Genomic DNA, 19,029 nt, shown 5'->3' on the forward strand with positions numbered 1-19,029 from the left:
AAGATAAGCTGGTGGTGTCCAAATAAGGTCTAAACTTTAGTTAATAGTTTAAAAAACAAGGTAACAAAAACTACTCAAAAAATAGTGCATGAGCTGGGGATACTTATATCATTTTGGGAATTTAAGTGACTTTTTCAAGAATTAAACATTTTCACTTGTTCCCCATTAAATTTTGATCTGTGTGTGCAAGATACATCTCCTATTCATCAGTCAATCTCAGGCTTTAGAACAGAGTTGGGCATACATAAATACAGTAGAGTAAGCCCCTTTCATTAAATGAACAAATTCATTAGCAAAGGAACAAACATTGTAAACCCTTTAATAATTTAAAGAATACAGTTGTGGGCTTGTGTTTTTATGTCTGTCAGTTCTCCCAGGAACAGTGAAATCATTCTTCAACATCCATGAATATATGGATCTACTCTGGAGCCATTTATATGTTAATGGTGTAAACAAACCTTTACACACATGAACAGGTCTTAAGGGCAGAGGTTAAACAGATTTTCTTCGGTCATTACTAGACCTAGCAACACTTGATTGAGCTGTATAATTTGGGGGTGATGTTGAAGAATTCAATTTTCTAAACCATTAAAAATATTCCAAATTTGGAAAATTAAGCTATATTAAACTTACAGTTGAAGTTTTTGAGCCAAATAAGTTGTGTTGTTAACTTTGAAATTGTGTATAGCCCAAAACTGAGAAGACAAAATTCTTTTCAAGTTTCCAACATGACAGTTCTTGCTATTAGGGGAAAAAGGGGGGGAGCTATAGATAAGAACATGGGTTATAGATAAGAACATTTGAAAGTTTTTCAAATAAGATACCCTGGGGAATGCAAATCCCCAAAATACTGATTGACATGCTTGCAAATGCTGTTTCTGGGTATTTGGGGTAAATGAGCCAAGCATAGCATTTAGCTAGACTCCATTTGTTGACAGAAATAAGTTATCTGGAATATTCTACCTTTCCAAATGCCAGGAGCCAGTCTGCTGAAAAGGATTCTCTGGATCAGCCTGTGCTAGAGGGAGGAAAACAAAAATACGTATTTCTAACCCTCATAGATTTTTATATTCATCACATCACCTATTTACAGACCTTTTTTTTTTTTTTTCAAAGAATGGGTGCAATTACCCAATTCAAATAGCTTTCAAAAGTATTTTTGGAGCAACTGGAACAGAATCATTTTCTTCGAATAAATCTTACTTGGAACCAGTTAAAAATATGAGTCAAGCTGCTAGCCTCAGTGCCTACATGTGTGCTGAAGAATGGCCTGCACTTCACCCATGCAGGTCCACAGCTGCTTTTTTTTTTTTTTTTTTTTTTTTTTTCTGAGACAGTCTCGCCCTGTCACCCAGGCTGGAGTGCAGTGGCACAGTCTCGGCTCACTACAACCTCCCCCTCCTGGCTTCAAGCGATTCTCATGCCTCAGCACCCCCTTACAGGTGTGCACCACCACACCCAGCTAATTTTTGTATTTTTAGTAGAGATGGGGTTTCATCATGTTGGCCAGGCTGGTCTTGAATTCCTGACCTTAAGTGATCCGCCCGCCTCAGCCTCCCAAACTGCTGGGATTACAGGCGTGGGCCACCGTGCCCGGCCAGGTCCACAGCTTCTGGCATCTCCATGGAACGCTTAGAGCTTTTCAGAGCAAGGTTACCAAATAATTCAGTCCAAGCCTCTCATTGTGCTAATTAGGAAGCTGAAGACCAATTAACATAGTTTCAGCAGAATGGTGAGCTCTTATCTCCTCTGTAATCTGCTACCAATTTGTGGATGTGTGGGGAGGGCAGCTTCTCATAGGGTTTGATCTTTGAAAAGTTTATCTGGAAAGGATATCCTTCGAGAAAGGATAACTTTCCTGGAGGGTACACACAGAACAGGAAGGCAAAAGGTAAGTAAGACCCAGCTCACCTTGGCTGTTATAATGAAGAACTTTTTTGCGAGGAGGAGATATATAAAAATTTCAGAAAACAGGTATGAAAGGTCTAGCCCGGTGCCTTGCAACTAGTAGGTGTTACTGGATAACAATTATTTTTAAAGACTTAGGGGTTTGAGTGTGCAGCTTTCTGATGCAAATGCTAACAGAACAAGTGAAATTTTTAAGCTTCGTTGAAAGAAATTAACTAATGGCTCCAGTGTATATGATACATAGCCATTAATCAAGTGTTTCCCATGCACTGTGTCACAGCAAACTCCAGTCCTCCCAACTACCAGATACCGTCACTGCATGTCTCCTGTGCTCTTTTTATTTTTCCAGGAAAGAAAACTAAGGCTCTGACAGGTGAATTTATCTGGCTCATTCATTATCACATCATTGGTATATGGTAGAGGTTAGACTCAAACCCAGATATTCTGGCTTGAAACCCAGTACTCTTTTCATTGAACCACCTCTTTACTACACCAAGTGGAGTATGGTAAGCTTTGGCTACCAGACTTGAAAGAGGTATTTGGCAAACTCGACCTTCTCCAGAAGAAAGATGAAGATGGTGAGCGCCTTATCGTGTGAATAAGTGTTAGACCTGAGGGTCATTACTCAACGAGTGACCTTTCGACCTCTTAAAAGCTGTTTAGTTGCAGAATCTCAGACCTTCTGAATCAGAATCTGCATGTTAACAAGCTCCCCAGATGATATGTATAAACGATGAGGTTTGAGAAGCACAGGTTTAGCAGAACTATGAACGAGTTCTTTGGGGCTACCTGAGGGCAATTTTGAGATGTTTGAGGGCAAGATATGTCTAACTACTCCAAAAGCCAAAGATCACTGGGAGAAGTCACAACAATTGAGATTTAGGTTCAAAAACATAATTATATTGCCAAGTCTTCCACAAACGGAACTCAGGAAACAGCTTTCAATCACAGGCAGTGTTTGAGTGGGTCTAGATGACCGCTTGTCAAAATTTCACGGAGTAGAAAAATTCAGTAGGCATCTGAACGCATGAAAATTATTGCGCAGGACCTATTCAAGTCATTGGAGATCCTGAGAAACTTAGATATATTTCCTCTTTTCAAGAGATCCATGGTTTATTGGGGTAACGTACAGATCAATAAAATATAATACTATAAAATGCTAAAAAGATTAAGCATTGGGTGTTTAAGAGCCTGAGATAGGGCACTATTCTGAACCTGGGAAATAGCAGAAATGATGGAAAAGATAAGAGGATACAGAGAAAGAAGTGTGGATGATTTTACCTGGGTGGATGGTGTTATCAGCCAACCAAATTTTGGCAGAAGTGAAAGGCCAAAAGGAGTAAGACCCCAAAGCCAAAAGGAGCAATCCCACCCCAAGACAGGTGGGATTCCACATTACACAAGGGAAGAGGCTACTAGAGGGGTTGGGGAGAGGGAGGCGATAGAGTGGGTGAAGGAAGAGTTGGGATGAGCTGCATTTACTCTTTCAACTAACATAGTGCCAAACACTGTTCTGGTTGTTAATAACTTAAAAGAATTAGACATGGTTTTTCTTCCTGAAAAGTTCATAGCTCAATGAGGGAGACAGATATGTAAGTTAAAGACCACAGTACATGTATTTTTGTACCTATTAACCTCTTTTAGGATGACTACAGTTAACAATAACCTATTTTATTTTTCAAATAGCTAGAAGAGAATCATCCCAGCTAGAAGAGACTCTTCCCAGCATAAAAAATATTAATAAATGTTTCCCCTGATTTGATCATTACACATTATATGAATATGTCAAAACATCACATGTACCTTGAAAATATGTACATCTATGTATCAGTAATTTTTTTTAAACTCATAGTACAAATGAGGTAAGTATGATAGAGGCACAAAGTATAAAAGGGGCACACAGTAACCCAAGTTTAGAGAGGAAAGAAAGAGAGGATTAGAGAAGGCTTCACACACAAAAGGAACCATCCTAACTAGACCCTGAAGGACAGAACACCAACAGAAAACGAAGGCAGCAAAGGCCCAGAGACTTCAACAGAGTTTCTGATGGATTAAATTAATTCTGAGTGGCCAGGGGTTTGACTGCTTGCTCAAGCATGTTGGCCTGTGAGTGTGGCAGGTAGGATGAGGTAAAAATGAGCACACTGGTAGCATGAGGGCCAATCTGAGAAGGCGGGGAGAGTTTAGAGGGGAGAATGATGCCATCAGATTTACCTTTAAGAACACTGGATGGGGGATGGGTGTGAGGGTGAGTGTGTTTTGGGCACTGTAGGAAGGCTGAGGAGGCAATGTTGCCCTGACCCAAGAAATGAACAAAGCCAGTACAAGAAAATGCCTCATTTCAAAGGTCAAGGTGACGTGACATGGCCACTGTTCTGAATGGGTAACTTAGGGGATTCAAATGTGGCTCAGATGCCTAAAAGTGTGCTAGGGAAGGATCAGTAATGCATGCAGTGAAGGAGTTATCACAGCTGAGAAAGGCAGCTGAAGAAAAGGAAGGGGGCACAGTGAGTGGTTAGAATTAGTAAGTTTGGTGATGTGGGCTGACCTGGCCAGAGCTATTCCTCTTTTTAGTAGCTCTGGAGAGCACAGGCAGCAATGCTTAGAGATTAATTGCTTAATTCCTTTCATAAAATCAGGGGTTTTAACTCGGGTTCCAAAGACGGACTTTAGGGAGGTCTGTGAATTCCCTGCATTAACTACTAGGTGCTTTGAGTCTCTATATGCATATTTCTTTCCAGAGAAGTTTCCACAGTTTTGATCAGTTCTCAAAAAGCAACTCCACGTTTGACCCACCTGCTCGCCACACTAAGAAGTACTAAATGGCTGCTGCATACACAGTGGCTAAAGGCTGTGGCCGAAATGTCTTTCAGAAGCAAGTATCCACTCTGTGGAAAGTGGGAGTGGAGTTTAACTTGGGGACAACTTAATCCTTCCAATATCTGGCTGAGAAAGCAATGAGGCTCAGCGGACTCAGCTTAGAAGTTCAGGCTAGCCTACAGATGGTGCCTATTCTTGTGATGAGGGAATAACCAATGAGACCACAGTACTTACCACTCGGAAATTTGTGCTGGGAGAGCCCGTGGGATTGCAGAGTATTTATACCCTACTTCTCAGACCACTCTCTGGGTCGGGGTTGTGGCCTAGAGGCCGAGCAGATTGTTTTTTTTCTGCTTTGTGAACCCAAGAAATCCATCTGCCAGAAAGGATTTTTTCTGGCTATTGCACATCAAGAGGGCCCCATCATCCTCTCCTCCGTCCTGGGCCTTTCAAGGACTTCAGGGGCAGGCCTGTCTTCGCTCTAGCCAAGGAATGTTGGGTAATGCACGACACAAAGCTATGGGATTGTAGAGTAAGTTAAGCTGCCAAGATTTGCCCAGCCTTTCCTGCTACTCGAGGTAAGTCTTACCTGCTGCAGACCCCCCTCCTGGGTAGGTTTCTAAAGTGCCTCATTTAAGGATGCAAGCTCTAGAATTAGAGGCTCTGGGTTCATATCCCAGCTCTGCCACTTACTAGCCATGTGACCTTGGGCAAGTTACTTAACCTCTGTGCCTAATTCCCCTTGTGTAAATTGAATATAAAAATGGTACCTTCCTCAGAAGGTTATTATGGGAATTCCATGAGATGGTATTTGCCAAGTGTATTAGTTTTCTATTACTGCTGTAAAAAATCACCACAAACAGTAGCTGCAAACAACACAAGTTTAGTATCTTACAGTTGCAGAGGCCAGAAGCTTGAAATTAGTTTCATGGGACTAAAATCAAGATGCTTATTTCTTTTTGCATTTTACAGACTCCTCCCCTAAAGTCCATCCTCAGAACCCAGGTTAAAAAACCCTTGATTCTATGGGAGGAATTAAGCAATGAATCTCTAAGCATCGCTGCTAGTGCTCTGCAGAGCTACCAGAAAGAGGAATGGCTCAGGCCGGGTCAGTCCACATCACCAAGTTTACCAACCGATTCCAGCCACTCACTACACCACTTACTTTCAGCTGCTGCTTTCAGCTTCGATACTTCCCCAGTGCCTGCGTTGCTGATCTTTCCTCAGTACCTCACAGATATCTGAGGGCTGTATTCTTTTCAAGATTCTGGAAGAGTATCTGTTTCTTTGCCTTTTTCAGCTTCTAGAGGCTGCCCATATTCTGTGACAACCGCCGCTTCCTCCATCGCCAAGCCAGCAGCATAGCATCTTCAGACCTCTGTCTGATCATGACCCCTGCCTCTGTCACTTTATCTGCTTCTCTCCATCTATTCCTTTCTTTCGCATTTTACTATAAGTAGCCAAAAGAAACGAGGGTGCACTTTGAACACTTTGCTAGGAAATCTCAGACAAATATTCAAGCTCATTGCTTACAAGTTCTGCTGTCCACTTAACGGCATGACACAATTCTGCCAAGTTTTCTGCCACTATATAATGAGAATTCCCTTTCCTCTAGTTTCCAGGAACAAGTTCCTCATTTCCTCCTGAGCCCTCACCAGCAGCACTTTAATGTTTATAATTCTACTAACATTATGTTAACGAAGATTGAGGTATTCTCTACAACAACATACATTTTCTCTAACGTGCCCCGCACCTCTTCCAGAACCCTTGGCAGCAGAACCTTTAACATCCATATTTCGATTAACAGGCTGATCAAGTTTATATAAGCCTTTTTCTTGTGTTCCTTAAAATTTTTCCACTCTGTGCCCACTGTCCAATTCCAAAGCAACATTCACACTTTTAGGTATTTGTCGCAGCAGAACTTCACTTCCAGGTACCGAAAATCTGTATTAATTCCTGATGCTGGTGTAACAAATTGCTATAAACGTAATAGCTTAAAACAATACGGATTTATGAACTTAAAGTTCTGGAGATCAAAGTCTTAAAATCAAAGTGCGGGTGAGGTTGCCTTCCTTCTGGAAACTCTGAGGAGTGAATCTGTTTCCTTGCCTTGTCCCTGCTTCTGGGGGCCACCTGCGTTCCTTGGCTCATGGCCTTTCTTGAATCACCTACCCTCTGCTTTGTCATCACACCTCCTACTCTGATACACATTTCTGCCTCTTATAAAGACCCCTTGTGATTATATAGGGTTCATTTGGATGGTCAGATATAATCTTTCCATCTCAGGATCTTTAATCCTATCTGCTTTATACCTTTTGCCATGTAAGGTAATATAGTCACAGACTCCAGGGATTAGGTGGTTAACATATTTAGGAGGCCATTATTCTGTCTATTGTACCTGCTTCTCGGGCTTTTGATTGATTGGTGGCCAGTGCTAAAATAACTCTAAGTAAAATAAGAGTAAGGAGGTCATCCTTAAATACTTAAACATGGTGCATCAGTCACTGTCCAGCTGGAAAACAGAAATCACACCAGTAATTAGAACAGGTTAAAATTAATATAAAGGTTTATTAACTAGTAAGAGGTGATCAACTACTAAATAGCTTAACAGAATTTATATATATATTTACATATATACACACACACATATATATATGTATATATTTTTTGAGACAGAGTCTTGGTCTGTTGTCCAGGCAGAGTTGCAGTAGCATGATCTCGGCTCACTGCAACCTCTACCTCCCGGGTTCAAGCAGTTCTCCTGCCTTAGCCTCCCAAATAGCTGTGACTACAGGTGCATGTCACCATGCCCGGCTAATTTTTGTATTTTTAGTAGAGACAGGGCTTCACCATGTTGGCCGGGCTGGCCTTGAATCCCTGACCTCAGGTGATCTGCCCACCTCAGCCTCCTGAAGTGTTGGGATTACAGGTGTGAGCCGCTGTGCTCAGCCCTTAACAGAGAATTCTAAGGAACACAGAAATAGCAATGGAGAAAGCAGATGCTATCCTAGGGCAAAGGGAAAGGACCAGGGGACTAGTAACTTAATGAACCCCTTGAGGGCCGACATACACATCTTATTGGAGAGGGCATAACTACCACAAGATACACAGCATACTGGTTGCCTAAAACTTCCTAGAGGGTATGAGTTGGGGCTGACCATTTGTGGCGGGAAAATTATAGGGTGACAGCTGGTTTGCCAGGACTGCTTAGGTGAGTGCCACTGGGCCAAGTATATCTGATCTCGTTACTGTCCCTTCTCTACCCTCTATCGACCAAAATGTGTAATGTCACACCAGCTGGCAAAGGAGAAATGTTTTCAGGGTCCAGCTCCAGTGTCATGAAGTGGACAAAAAAGGATGTCTTTGGAACTGAAGGCAATAAATTGGTAAATGACACACATGCAAAGACTGTTATTTCAAATCATCAAAATATCAGAGCCTTTTTCTGTTAAATTAGAAATCAGACAAGATTACTAGCTATCTTCGCTATTAATCGAGACTAGAAAGTTTTTACAAATGTGGTAAGATAAGAAAATGAAATAATTGGTATGTGTCTTCCCTAAAAATAGATAAAATTATCTTTATTTTAAGAAGGTATGATTATGTACCTAGGAAGCCAACACAGTCTACTGAAAACAAACAAAACAGCCTACTGGAATTGATAAGAAAATTTAGTAGGGTGTATAGGTAAAATTTTAAAAATTTTTATATATTCCTTTTTATCTGCATAACACCATGCTACTGTTCAGCAGAAACAGCAAAGTAGAATTATGACCCACTTCTTCCTCAACAAACCTCAAAAACTTAAAATAAGGAAATTATCAATATAATTTTAAAATAAACATTTTAAAAAATGGAATTGTGTAAAACATGGAAACGTGAAAAGATGGAATTGGAGGTAGAAAGAGTACCACCATGGAGAAATCTGACATATAGCACCTCAGCCAGGTGATCAACGTCAATATCAAGAAAGTCATAATGATACGATATACCCTTCATATGTTCTGGTGAAAATGATACTTTACTTCCTCCCAAGATAAAACCCCAGTCTAATTATGAGAAAAATATCAGACAAATCCCAACTGAGGGACATTCTATAAAGTACCTAACCAGCACTCCTCAAAAAGAACAGCCAAGAGGAGCCTAAGGAGACGTGACAACTAAATGTAATGTGGTATTCTAGATGGGATCCGGATACAGAAAAAGGACATTTGATAAAAACTAAAAACATTCAAAGAAAGTATGGACTTTAGTTAATAAGAACGTATCAACAGGCCAGGCTTACACCTGTAATCCCAGCACTTTGGGAGACCGAGGCAGGCGGATCACTTGAGGTCAGGAATTCACGATCAGCCTGGCCAACATGGTGAAACCCTGCCTCTTCTAAAAATACAAAAAAATTAGCCGGGCGTAGTGGTGGGCGCCTGTAATCCCAGCTACTCCAGTGGCTAAGGCAGGAGAATCGCTTCAACCCAGGAGGCGGAGGTTGCAGTGAGCTGAGATTGAGCCACCACACTCCAGTTTGGGTAACAGAGCAAGACTTCGTCTTAAAAAAAAAAAAAAAAAAAAAGACGAACGTGTTGGAAATGGATCAAGACCATTTTTGAGGAAGAAGAGTAATGGCAATACTTGTACTGTATGATTATTAATATAATTTAAAGTTACAGAAATTAAAACAGTACAGTATTGGCATTAAACAAAAATTTAGTTAGAAAAGAAAGCATATTCAACTATATGCAGAAAAAATATAACAATGAAATTTAATAATTCAAAATTAAATTGTTTTTGCATAAAGTATGAATGGGGTCTAATTTTGTGTTCTTTTACATTTATTGCCAATTATTAACCAAAGTTTATTAAATTACTTTTTAATAAATACATTTAGTTTATGTAATTAAATTTTAATACCACATTTAATTAAATTTTATTTAATAAATAATACATTTAATTTAATTTAATTTTAATAAACTTTAGTTAATTTAATAATTGGCAATAAACATAAAGGAACACAAAATTAGACCCCATTATGCAAAAATAGAATTTAAAAAATCTTTACTATTAAAATAACAGAATTAGAAGAAGTATTAAGAGTTCATTTGTATAAAGGAGAGAGTCTTAAGCAAGAAACTAAAAATTAAAAAAGACAATGACATAAAAATTGTAAAGTTAATATAAAAAATTATGTCATAAAGGAGAGACATGTTTTAGAATGGAAAAAAAGTATTTGTTAACACTTAAAAGAGACCGAGATGATATCCTTAATATACAAAACACTCTTTTAAATTAACAGGAAAAATAACATAATGAAAATAAAGCCAAGAGATACCGAGGATCCATTTAAAGGACAGGAAATATACATAACATTCAAACAGATTTTAAGTTCACTAATGAAAATGCAAATTAAAATGACAATATAATACCATTTTTCACCTGGATGATTACCAGCACTATAGTGATGACATCTAGTTCTGTGGAGGTGGCAGGGAAATGTTAATTATGTGTAAATTACTTCAACATTTTGATCTAAAATATTTAACAAAATTTAATAAATTAAAAATGCTCATAATTGGAATACTGGACCGCATTAATCCAATTTTGGGGAACATGTATTACAAAAATATAAGCACTAGTATAAAGACATAAATTCAAAAATGTGTAACACATATATGTATTTTTACATATATATGCAACATATATATATATATTTTGTTTGTTTGTTTTGTTTTGGTTTTGAAATAAGGTCTCACTTTGTTGCCCAGGTTGGAGTTCAGGGGTACAATCATGGCTCACTACCACCTCAACCTCCTTGGCTCAAGCTATCCACTCACTTCAGCCTTCTGAGTAGCTGGGACTACAGGCACACACCACCATTTAAACTTTTAGTAGACATGGGATCTCACAATGTTGCCTGGGATGGTCTTGAACTCTTGGGCTCAAGCAATTTTCCCACCTCAGCCTCCCACAGTGCTGGGCTTATGGGGATGAGCCCCTCTGCCCAGCCAGTATTTTATAGTTTAAACAGTTTATAAGCAACAAGTATACAAAAGATGCAGTATTCTTAATTTCCAGAGCTACGTTTAAGTTCAAACCTTAAGTCTCTGTCTTGCTTTCTCGAAGACAATTTGATTTAGATGCTTTCAATAAATTCAGTCCAATTAAACATTTAAAAAATATATTCAATATAATTACCTGTTTTTTATTCTCAAGTGGTGGGATTTTAGCTGAGTCTTGAAGGAAGAGATAGAACTAGGATCAGCAAAGAGAAGATGAATGAGTGTGTGTGTGTGTGTTTGTGTGTATGTGTTTTTTGAGGAAACAAGAGAGGCAAATCCCATTGATTAAACAATGATAGTACCAAACTGATGGTAAAATTGAAACAAAGATTATCCCAGCTGGTCAAGATAACTCTTTCTTCTCCAACTGGTTTTGAACACCTCCTCCCTTATTTTTATTGCTGCAGCAATTGTGGCTTTCCTGAATGGGTTAGGACAGACAAGCAGACCACACTAGCCTCTGGCTGCTGAGAGATACATCATGTCCCCAGGGGATGTGATACCTTGCGGAAGTTTGATGTGCTTATTTCTCCAAGTAGGTATTTCCATTTTCTTCCTGCCCAAGACTAAGACACAGTAGGTAAATATTTTTTATTTTATGTAGAAACCTCTAAATTTATGTAGTGTTTTAATTTTACAAGTTAAAATTCATATATGTTCACTTTTAAAGTCTTTCTCCAAGTCTTGCAAGATAGGAAATATAATCATCTCATTAAGGTATGGCCATGAAGACTTGTAGCTGTTTAATGATTACCTAAGGTCACGTGGCTAGTATGTGGTAGAGCTGGGATTTTGCACTTAGGAAATTTTAAGGCAACTTCCATACTCTTTTCACTAAACCAATGTTTCGCAATTTCAGGTGTTATGTATCACCTATACAATTTTTGCTATGTCCAGATACAACCTTTATACTATTTGCTTAAAACAGTCAACTAAAATCTAGGACTGCTACTCATTTTTAGTTTCGTCATAGCAATATTTATAAAATATGGTTTTGATATGCTGGCTATTTTTTCCTAATGTGTGTTAAAAATAAATACATAACTATGAAGTCTGTTTAAGAGAGCAATATTACCTTAACAAAATGCCTCTTAAAATGGAAGCTTTGAGTTGAATTTTCTTAGTAATTATGAAACTTGAATAATGAACATAGTGGAGAATGCCTGCAGATCAACTTGCCTCTACTTTGCCTGTTACAATTGTGGGTAGGAGTAGGAGAGGCAGAAAGAATAAAAATTCTAGATTAAGCCTGGTAAGCGTGGTAGGCAGTCTTCAAGAAGTGGCAGACAGTATTCACTATCAATTCCTTTTCTCCCTGTATGTGTATGCCTCTCCACCCATGAAGAATTGGAGCAATTAACCCTCCTCCTGAATCCAGGTTGGCATTATGACTTGCCTTAGTCATTCTTGACTAACAGAATGTAGTGAAAATGCGTTAGCTCTTGTCCTAGTCTTTAAGAGTTTTTGAAGTTTGGAGAAGCCATTCTCCATGCTGTAAAGATGCTTAGACTGGTCTAATCAATAATGAGAAGCCATGCAAGGGAAGGAGAGAGGCCACATGGTAGAGCACCAAAGTGTCAGACATGTGAATGACACCATCTTGAATCTTCCAATCCAGCCCAGAAGTCAGCTGAAGGCATGACTCCATACAACTCACATGGGACAGAACTGCTTAGCTGAGCCTTCTCAAATTCCTAACACATAAAATTATGGCCAACATGGTGAAAAACCGTCTCTACTAAAAATACAAAGAAAAAATTAGCTGGGCATGGTGGCGTGCACCTGTAATCCCAGCTACTCGCGAGGCTGAGGCAGGAGAATCATTTGAACCTGGGAGGTGGAGGTTGCAGTGAGCTGAGATAGCGCCATTGCACTCGAGCCTGGGCAACAAGAACAAAACTCCGTCTCAAATAAAAAATAAATAAGTTGTTTTAAGCCACCAAATTTTAGCATGGTTTGTTACATAGCAACAAATAACTGAAACAGTAATTGTGGGGGGCCACAGCATTGGAAGTTCCTAAGCTCTTCTGCTCTGTAGCTGGGTGTGGTAGGGAATTGGTTATTTGATGGTGTTCTCAATGTTTTCTTTTTCTCTCTCAGTAATAGAAACTTTGATTTTTAGGTGGAGACATAGCAGCTCAGAATAATGGTTACATTTCTTAGTCTCCTTTGGTGTTAAATGGGGCCATGTGAATAAGTTCCAACAAATGAGTTAAGAGAATAAACATGTACAAACTTCCTTTTTGGTTGTTGGAGATAGAATACAAGTATGCTCCATCCTGCTGCTTGGAAGATGAATGATTTCATATCACAAAGACAGGTGCATTCTGTAGATTTGCTAAAGCAACAAACTAGAAGTCTGGTTCCCTGAATGATTTCATGGAGCAGAACTGCCATACTTCTAGACCATCTGCTTGTTATATGAAAAAGAAACTTCTATTATATTTACAATCCCTGTTTTCTGTAGTACATTTGATTTATGTAAATCATGCTCTTGGAAGCAGGGATGTCTACAAAAAGGGATGCAAGGGCCATAAACCCAGGGGCTTTCCTGAGAGCTTTACATAAAGCCAAGATAGCTGTCAAGGGGATTGCTTGGAAGTAGGTGTGATTGGCGGCTTAGCCTGGGGGAGTTAGTTGCTAGCAAGTATAATCTCACAGGTAAGGAGGAACTGTGTCCTTTTGGTGAGTATACATGACTTCAGTGGGTGTTAAATTCAGGAACTGGACCCTGAATCTTCTCCCCTTCAAGAGTCTGCATAGCCCCCTGCACTGTCATTCCACTGAAGTGTAGAATACCTGGTTTGCATCTATTCATGATCTATTTGTGTTCTACTAGACTGTGAGTTCCACACAGCCACATACTATGGGCCCAGGGAAGGAGCTCTATCCAGGGCAGGAGCTCTATATAAATTGCCTACTCAAAATCTCATCCTCCCTCCTTCCTTAAAGGAAACTTAGATTTTGTTTAGGGCAACTATTTGCCCTTTATTTCTCAGATAGCCTCCTTTGCAATATGGGGCCAATCTGATACAGTTCCTGCTAATGAGATGTAAGTGAAAGTCCTAAAAGGGAAGTTACTGGGAAAGTTTTGTTTTCTTGTAATAAGTGCTACCCCACCCATTTTTTGTGACTTCCCTTTTATTATTCCTGCCTGGAAAAGGGATGAAAAGCTGAGGGTAGAGGTACCATTCTGTGGCCACAAAATGAAAGCAAGAAGGATCTTGGAACATTGATATCGTCATGGAATCTGGACTGGCTAACTCCAAATTGCTTGTTTTGTGAGGAAGAACCCTTGTTTGGTTAAGTTCTATAATAGTGTTTCTTTTATAGTTAGCCAAATGAAATACCTTGCTTCCTCCTCACTTTATTAAACCAAACCATTTGCAGAACCAAAAAATATCAATCATCAGAGAAATGCCACACTTAACATATGTGGTGACTGAGTACTGCTAATTTCACCTGTCTTTCAAGGAACCAGAACTCTGATATAAAACTATGTTTGTGAGATGTGACTCATTAGTATATGATTTATAAATGTACACATTTTAGACCTCCACTGGGTCGTGTTGCACCCCATTTATATGTTCACTGTTTGAAATCACAGATTTAAAAAATTTTTAATCTTAACATGTTGTGTGATAGTTTTGTTCATAATTCCATGAGAATATATCTGTTTAAAAAGCTATTCATTATAGCAAATGGCCTATAGCAACACAGTTCGTCTAGATACAGTGCATTCCATATAGTAAATGCTTTCTCTGTACCTATCTACAAATACTTTGCAGAAGGCTAGTCTGCTTCAGATGGACAAGATGGGACTGTGGGTGGAAAGGCAAAGGAAAACACTGAATTAAGAAAAAGTAGACTTGGGGGACAGTAAGAACGAGGAAGAAGAAAGAGAACACTTAGGGGAAACAGTGACAGAGATGAAGGGCTCTGCAGGAGGCCCCTAAACAGGAGATGCAGCCATGGAGCCAGAGACTGTTATAAAATGTCAAACACACATGGAGGCTCCAAATGAACAAGAGACCTTTTCAAGTCACAACACCAGTGAATGTCACAGTTGGGTCTGGAATCCTTCCTCCCAGCTCCCAGTCCACTGTTGCTCTCTGCAGTTGTGTAAAGCCTGGATTCATTTCTTATCAGGGAAGGCATACATTTCTCATTATCTTTATATAACATTTCAATTTATGAATTTCTGAATATGAATTGTATTCCAGGATAGGTGCTTATTCCTGTGGACATTTTGTTCTTATTGCTTCACTGGTCAATAGGAATTAGAGTTTAATGCAAATAGGGCTGGTCTTAAGAGTCAGGAAACCTGACTTGGATTGGAATCCTGGTTAAGCCATAGAGCTAACTAGGTCTCAAGGCTGCAAGCCTCAGTCTCCCCATCAGAAAATAGAGAGAAATATCTAACAGGTTTTAGCCATAGACCTAACCAGGTCTCACACCTGCAAGCCTCGGTTTCCCCATCAGAAAATAGAGATAAATATCTAACAGTTTGTTATAAAGCTTTTTATAAAACAATGCACTTATTTTCCCACAACTTTACTTCCCAGCAAAATTGATGAGTTGAAAGATAGAAGCATCAGACAGCGTTGTAGCCAAGGCAACATGAGTCAGCAGGGGTCCCATACTTGGAATGCCTACTAGGTTAGTCAGGTAATACAAATGTGTGAAGAGGGCCAAGTGAAGCCGTGATGAGTTGTGCAGTGCTAGACTTGAAAAGGCACAGACCTATTAAGCTCCAACTGATTGTTGTCATACAAAAATCTAGGCTTAGATTTTCCCATTTTTAAAGAGATGATAGAAATCTGGGTGTTCATGTGTCTCCCTTGCTTTAAAAATGTCAGCAGATATTTCAGAATGTTAAAAGACTTGTTGGATCCAACATGATTCTGGATGTAGCCAGTGGACTACCAGTTTATGATCTTTGGGTTCCAGTGAATTTTATGGGGAGTGGTGATGGTGATTAATTTTTCTTTTTTGTGTTTTCCTTCTTGTTTCGTCTGGCTGAGGAATGGGTCCTCCTGAATGAGGAAACTGTTACAAATATCTGAGGCCCTTGTCATCAATATATCTGCCTCATTTACCATAGAAGTAAACAGAATCCATTAAAAAAAAATCATACAAATCCACAAACTTTCTTCCTGGCAGAGTCTTGAACACAGACAGCTGCTAAACAACCAGGAGCGCTCAGCAGAATTTAAAGGTGTTGAGAGGAAGTTGCATTATTTTGTTGGAACAGTGAGTGAGCAGGGGAAATATTGGCTTCATGTGTGGAGAAGGGAAGAATGGATGTGACTGGGAAATGGCCAAGAACCTGAATATTTAAAAGAGGTCTTCTAAAATAGACTCATTTGGGCATTAGAAACAAAACTTGAATTTTTTATCGAGTGCTTAGTCTGAGATCCTCAGATTTAGGATCTGCTGGTATCAATGTGAAATTCACTTCATCTAAAACTTATTAACAGAACCCTTTGACTGTAATCTCTGTTTTTAGTTTTGGAGCATCATCCATGGGCCGTGAGAGTTTTCTCCGCTGCTGCTTTGTCGTAGCAGAGAGGCCACATCCTTATGCTGAGGTGGAACTTGGCAAGTGCTTCGTGAAACATCAACTAAATCTATTAGCATCAACCTCTGAGTCCAAATTCGTCATGGTGCGGAACTGCTTGTTTTGGAGTAGGATTAGAGCAGTTATGGGCTAGAAAGCAGCTACCGCAAAGAGGAGGAATCAGTCCTATTAGGTTCTGACTGTCCTAGACCCTATGCCAGTTGTTCTCCTTTGGTAATTTCATTTCAGGTGGGTAGATTTCTGGGAGCCTTTTGACTCAAGAAGGTCTGTGTATACGCTGCTTATCTTTTTCCTCATACAACAATAGGAGAAGGGCTGCAACTAAAAAAGAAAAGAATAGAAATAACAGAAAAAACCTTTATTATATTTTCTGTATCTATAAAGAACTTTATGGCTTTACCTTTCCATGGACTTCTCCTGCTTGAATATTTTTCATTTTCTAAGAGTCACCCTGAGTTGAGAGTTTTGCCATATGGCATTAGATTATTTTACAGGGGCATATAGAGTAGTGGTTAAACTCAGAATTGTGCTTTCTGGATTAAAATCTGGATTGTTTTAAATGTCAGTTTTCTAATCTGTAACATGCAGATATAATAAGATATCTCATAGATAATTAGTATTACATGAAATAGTCCTGAGTCAATAGCAGCTGATAGTATTATTTGTTCCCTATCTGACCCCTGAAACATAGATGTTGTCCAAATGTTACAGGTGTAGAAACAATGTAAGGAACTGCAATAATGAAAAAGTACAAATTCTTAAAAGCCCTTTATTTATTTTTCAGAACTAGTAAAACTCTATTGGGAAGTTATAGCTTCTCATTGCTTCTTCTTTTAGCCCTAGGTAAGGAATAGAGTTTTTACCAAGACTTGATAATTTTCATGTTCATTATGATACTGGAACTACATGAATAGTATGCTAAGTCTCTTGGTTGTATCAAGTGATTTGGCTAAAAAATATAAGCTCAATAGCTGTACATTCTCAGGTGCAGGATTAAAAACCACTAAATGAGATACTGGTAGCAGTGCTGCATGGAATAGCAATGATGAATAAATGGCTTCAAATATCAGATTTCAAAACTTTAATGGGCAAAGAAAACACTATTAGATATACTTCTTTAAAGGTTTTTATGTATTTTTAAAAATTATATAAAACAATAGCCATTAAGGTTCTGTAATAGGCAGCCTAACTGGCAGCCAGTGTCTCCAGAACAGTTCAGATCATTATTGATTTCCAAACTGACCTAAAGAGGAAGAGTCAAGACTAATCCAACAAGCAAATGTAGGGCTAAAGAGAGCGGGGGAAATGGGCCAGGGGAGTGGCTGAGACCACGTTTCCTTCCCTAGCTCAGCCAGTTACCCTTTGACGAATGTAATACCTCTGAGCTTCATTTTCTCCTCCTCAAAAATGCAGTGGTAATAAATGCCTATTTTCTATCAGGGATGCTTTTCCAGATGAGATAATGCATATGAAATGGTCTATGTAGAATATTTTCAAATGTTGGAGATCATTACAAATACATGGAATTATTATTATTTTGAATTTTACTTTAAGTTCTGGGATACATGTGCAGAACATGCAGGTTTGTGACATTGGTATACATGTGCCATGGTGGTATGCTGCACCTATCAACCTGTCGTCTAGGTCTTAAGCCCCTTATGCATTAGGTATTTGTCCTAATGTTCTCCCTCCTCTTGCTCCCACCCCCAACAGGCCCTGGTGTGTGATGTCACCCTCACTGTGTCCATGTGTTCTCACTGTTCAGCTCCCACTTATGAGTGAGAACATGTGGTGTTTGGTTTTCTGTTCCTGTGTTAGTTTGCTAAGAATGATGGCTTCCAGTTTCATCCATGTCCCTGCAAAGGACATGAACTCATCCTTTTTTATGGCTGCATAGTATTCCATGGTGTATATGTACCACATTTTCTTTATCCAGTCTCTCATTGATGGACATTTGGGTTGGTTCCAAGTCTTTGCTATTGTAAATAGAGCAGAAATAAACATATGTGTGCATGTGTCTTTATAGTAGCATGATTTACAATCTTTTGGGTATATACCCAGTAATGGGATTGCTGGGTCAAATGGTGTTTCTGGTTCTAGATCCTTGAGGAATCGCCACACTGTTTTCCACAATGGTTGAACTAATTTACACTCCAACCAACAGCGTAAAAGCGTTCCTATTTCTCCACAGCCTCACCAGCATCTGTTGTTTTCTAACTTTTTAATAATCGCCATTCTGACTGGCATGAGAATGTATCTCATTGTGGTTTTGATTTGCATTTCTCTAATGACCAGTGATCATGAGCTTTTTTTTTCATATGTTTGTTTGCTGCATAAATGTCTTCTTTTGAGAAGTGTCTGTTCATATCCTTCACCCACTTTTTTGATGGGGTTGTTTTTTTCTTGTAAATTTAAGTTTACAAGGAATTATTAATAGTTCAGCTGTAGTTTGAAAAAAGTGAAAAAGGCATTCTAAGTTAAAATTTTATTCTAATAGTGTAAGAGTCCATAGACATGATTTAGGGACCTAAGCTGGATTACACTTTCTATTTCATTGTAAGACTTAATACCTATTTTGTTTTTATTTCTGATGTATAAAGCCTCAAAAGTATCTGAGCCTTTTTATACATGTAACAGTAATCCTATAGGAAATATAACATTAACTGA

Source organism: Pan troglodytes, chromosome 9, assembly GCF_028858775.2.
Source record: "Pan troglodytes isolate AG18354 chromosome 9, NHGRI_mPanTro3-v2.0_pri, whole genome shotgun sequence".
NCBI lineage: Eukaryota > Metazoa > Chordata > Mammalia > Primates > Hominidae > Pan > Pan troglodytes.